General features: G+C 31.9%; 1 long non-coding RNA gene across 2 annotated transcripts; it reads right to left on the bottom strand.

Annotated features, from left to right (window-relative positions):
• Positions 1-334: 334 nt before the first annotated feature.
• Positions 335-4501, bottom strand: LOC148213025 (uncharacterized). Of its 2 annotated transcripts, none has more exons than XR_015789171.1 (2): positions 4117-4501; positions 335-573 (listed from the first exon to the last, which is right to left on the bottom strand). It is a non-coding gene; the product is annotated as an uncharacterized LOC148213025 (long non-coding RNA). The 2 variants fall into 2 exon arrangements; XR_015789172.1 differs by lacking the exon at positions 335-573 and adding an exon at positions 1943-2232.
• Positions 4502-4866: the final 365 nt, after the last annotated feature.

Below are 4866 nucleotides of genomic sequence, written 5' to 3'. Positions count from 1 at the left end.
ATCCGTCATGAAAAAGAAACAAGGACACTCGAATAGATGTCGGTCACTGACCGACATGGTTACTTGTTAATGTCGGGCAATGCCCGTCATAAAAAGGCGAATTTGTTGTAGTGATGGGAGGAGAGGTCACGTGACATCCTTTCGTGACGGTGTTTAAACGTCACGAAAAGTGTATTTCGTGACGGTGTTTAAACATCATGAAAAGTTTATTCCGTGACGTTTGATAATCGTCCTAAAAATATTTTGATGACGGTTTAAAAACGTCACTAATGATTTTATTTTGTGACGATAAAAAGAGAGTCACTGAATATGTATTTAATTTTGATTGCAAACGTCGCGTAATATTTAAATCTCATATAATTAAATTGTCAATCGAAATCGCAAATACATTAATTTAGATAACAAAATTGAAATATATATAATATTCTCGAAATATTCTCGGACTTGCTAGTACATTATATTAAACATGTTCAAATTCCTACAAACACAAATCACACACCAACCCCAACAAGAAAGCTCATCCATCAATTAGTTGCATCCCTAATTGTCGACTTTTTTGGGTTCGTGAAAGACCTAATGAAAAAAACAATACCGAAGTTAGATAAATGAATAACCAAAGATAGATAAGGAAAGAAAATTACTTCTATAAGAACGAGTCTATCTATTAAAAAGTGCAAAAGATCGTGAAGATAACTATATATCCACATTGTACAAGAAAAAATTCAATTAACATTCTTAAATAAACGCACTAGGAGCCTATCACAATAGTAATCTTTGCAAATAAGATTCTAATAGAACAAAATTGATTAGACAAAAACCAACCTTGTACACTTCTTCTACATCCTTTAGTAATATATCATAATTAAACAAGTATCACAATGATTGAAAACGTACATTAATCTTCTACAACACTACAAATAATCAACATTCACAGTCTTCCTTATCAACTTACTCAATAATCTGATAAAACAACCAACATAACAACCAAACAAAGATCCGAACAGAGCAAGCGCGATTAAAATAAACGACATGCCTACACTTTTTCTACATCCTTAAATTACATAGCACAAAATACAGTACAATCATAAGGTTTGTAAACGTACAATCATCCCATAATAAAAGTATATACAGATTCCAACACAAAAACATTATTAAATAAACACACTAGGAGCCTATCACAATAGTAATCTTTGCAAATACAAATTCCAACACAACAAAATTGATTAAACAAAAACCAACCTACGTACACTTCTTCTATATCCTTTAGTAATATAGGATAAAATATCATAATTAAACAAACATCACAATGATTGAAAACGTACAATAATCTTCCTTATCTTCTTACTCAATAATCAGATAAAACAACCAACATAACGACCAAAGAAAGATCCCAACAGAACAAACACGATTAAAATAAACGACATGCCTACGCTTCTTTTACATTCTTAAATTACATAGCACAAAATATCAGTACAATCATAAGGTTTGTAAACGTACAATCATCTTGTAATGAATGTATCAATAATTAGTATTCATAAAACTCTTATATACTTACACAATAATATGATACAATAACCAACAAATTGACCAAAAAAAAGTTTCAAACAGAACAGAAGCAGTTAAAATAACAAAAGAACCTTACACTTCAGCAACATAGCGGTTAGTATAACACAAATCAGCTAGTATATCAGAAGGATTGAAAACGTACATTCCTCGTCTAACAACACTATCTATAATCAGTATTCAGTCTCCCTTGTGAACTTACTTAATAATCTGATAAATGTGCTAAATTAGCTATAGTTATAGTATATAACAAGGCCGATTCAGAAAGATTTAAGATTCAAATGCTATGGTATGAATGAATGACGAAAAACATACGGAGATTATTAGGTTCATAGTCAGTGCCCATAGGGTTGCAAGGAATGAAAAAAGAAAAAATAGCTATATTTAAAAAGTTGGCTTCATTATTGGATAAAAGAGCAAGTAAATCGATTAAACAATAATAAATAATTTTGTACCAATATAAAACAATCATAATCAATGTAACAACCACAAATTATAAATTAAAAGAAACTCTTCAAACATATGGACCAAATGAAGCAATAGTGGTAGATACATGCTTTTAGCAACTCAAAGACAAGTAGTTGCATTTAAAGTGAAGATGGTTGTGCTTCCACTCACGGCTGATCAATTTCGATGTCCCCTTCTTGAATATCATACAATTTAAAAATTCTGCATGTTGACCATTCAAATGTCAATGTTAAATTTGATTGATATAATGCTAAATTTGTACATGGGAACCTTCATATATAGAGAAAATAAGAATTTAAACAATCTATGAACTAATATCATGGCATAAGAGAGTTGAACTTGAGATGACTTAATGACAACCAAATAAATGTTAGTATGTCAATATGAAATGAGGGAACTATAACAAAGAACACTTGCACCATGGAAAACGATGGAAAACCCATAAATACGAGCAGAGTCTTCAACTTTGTTCCCACGCTATCACTCACATAATGCTAAAGGCAAACAGAGCAACAATTGATTAACTACAATTTCTCAGTAGTATAGGCACAGGCTCATTGAGGGAATGACAAAAAAACATGACCATAAATCAACCTAAATAATCCAAAAATTTTGTAGCAAATAAACTTTCAAATACATACAATCAACAATGCCACATGAAATATCTTCTCAACTCCAAGAGGTTAGAGAGAGAAAATGATAGAGAAGCAAGAGATAGAATACCAATATGAATAATACCACAATTGTAGGAAACCAAATGCAAGGAACTATATAGCCTCAACTAAGAAACTTTGCAAAGGAGAGATAAGTATTAAAACACCAATAAGCATAAACTCAAGAAGATGCTGAAGCATAGAAGAGAAGGAAAGAAAACATTGATTATGTTATAGAGAGAAACTTGCAATATAATACTGTGCTCCAATCATTTAACAACAAAAATCCAATCTTTAGACAAATTCATTTCTTTCATAGACAACATTTGTTCAGGAGGCATTCTGGTTGACACAACCGTATGGTAAATTATTTCGGAATAAAATGGTCTATTTATTACAAACATATGGTACTTTTTTCCTCCTATGAATATAATCCAAGTTGAGATTGAGAGATCAAAAAATCAAGAAATCAAGCATGGTAAAATTTCCCCTACTATGGATATAACAGAGCCAATCCCATTGTGAGTGGATTTCTCACTCAACTAATATGTAAAGTCTAAGTGATATAACACTTTCCAAAGAAGGAGCTTTCTTTAGTCTACTTCAAATGAAGTTAGCTATAAACCTTGAATTAGCACTAAGAAATTTTAGTTTATTTCAAAATCCAACACACTAGAATGCATCATCAAGGAGATTTGAGAAGTCATAGAATATACGGAATTAATAGGTTTCATTCATTGTTGATAGTTGTGCCTCTCAAATTAAGTTCAACAACTCTGATTGCCTTCATCAACATTAGATAAATCATGCATTGGGATTTTGAAGGCAAACAATAAGATAATTCACCCATGATTTTTCCCATATGCCACATCAAAACAATTAAATATTACAAGTAGTCAATATAATTGATGAGATTCCAGCATAAGGGAGTCCAATATTAAGATATTACTTAATTGGCAATATAAACTGAAACTCTCCCGTCAAAACAATGCAATGTATAATATCACTAGTTATACCATATAATATAGAGTAGGACATGGTGTTGACTGACAAAATCAATCCTTAATAACTAAAAAGTAAGAATAGAAACAAATGAAATATGAATTTCTCATGAGGAGGAACTGCATGGAACCTAATAAACAAACTTCCTTATCTATTCTATCTCAGTTTATTCAAGTTACACAAAACCAACTCGGCAATCCCATCCATAAACTGAAAAATTGCAGAATTAAGGCATCATAAATCATTTTAGATAGAATGAACCTAAAACAACGTTTGATTGGCATATTAGCTAATACATTTCATCTCAATGTTGAAAACATCAATTACCAAAATATTGCAAGATTAACAAAATCATCAACCTTCAAATTGTATAACCTCACAAGATTGACCTGAATAAGAATGAAAAATGAAAAATAGGAAGGGGTAGTACCCGAAGATTGACGAACAGCAGCGGTGGTCAGCGGTGGTCACGGTAATCAGCAGCGTTCGAGGTGTTCAACCGTGTTCGCGATGGTAAGCAGTGGTCGTTGGGGTCAACAGTGGTCGGGGTTTTGAAATCGTCCGGACGTCGTTGTCAGTTGAAGCGTCAATTCGACCCTCACTAGTGTTGCATTGAACCGATGCCATTCGATTCAACCTCCGACAACGTGCGATTCGACAAGGATTTGCGATGGTCTGCGGCGTCATGGTGGTCAGCGTGCGAGAAGACAAAGGGATGGTTAGGGATTGCGGCGTCGTGGTGGTCAGTGTGGAGAAGACAAAGGGATGGTTAGAGCTTTAGGGTTAATGGGGTAAAGGAGATTTTTTTCAAAGGGGTAAAAGATTTTTAGAGAATACATAATAGAATAATAAAATAATATTTATTTTTAATGATGCACAATTTACTTAGCTCAAATTCCAATAATTTCACTTAAAAGATTTTTAAGTTAATTTCAATTTAATTTACATATTTCAACAAAGATTTCTATTTTCTTTTTTCCAATATTTGTAATCTATGAGCATTCATTAACTTCAGTTGGATGGAAGGAAATCCAAAAAATCTATGAAAAATTTTGATATTAAAATATATAGGTAAGATGAAGATGTAAAAAAAATTAAATTGTAATTAGTTGGGTCTCAATATTTAAACAAATTAGCTTAAAAGAATTGCAATTAAATTACTGTTAACTAATTTCTTTTT

The sequence above is a fragment of the Momordica charantia genome (assembly GCF_013281855.1).
Source record: "Momordica charantia cultivar OHB3-1 chromosome 2 unlocalized genomic scaffold, Mcharantia_2.0 BLBB01000002.1, whole genome shotgun sequence".
Lineage (NCBI taxonomy): Eukaryota > Viridiplantae > Streptophyta > Magnoliopsida > Cucurbitales > Cucurbitaceae > Momordica > Momordica charantia.
The sequence above is the reverse complement of the archived record's forward strand: the minus strand, read 5'-3'. Positions and strand labels throughout refer to the sequence as shown.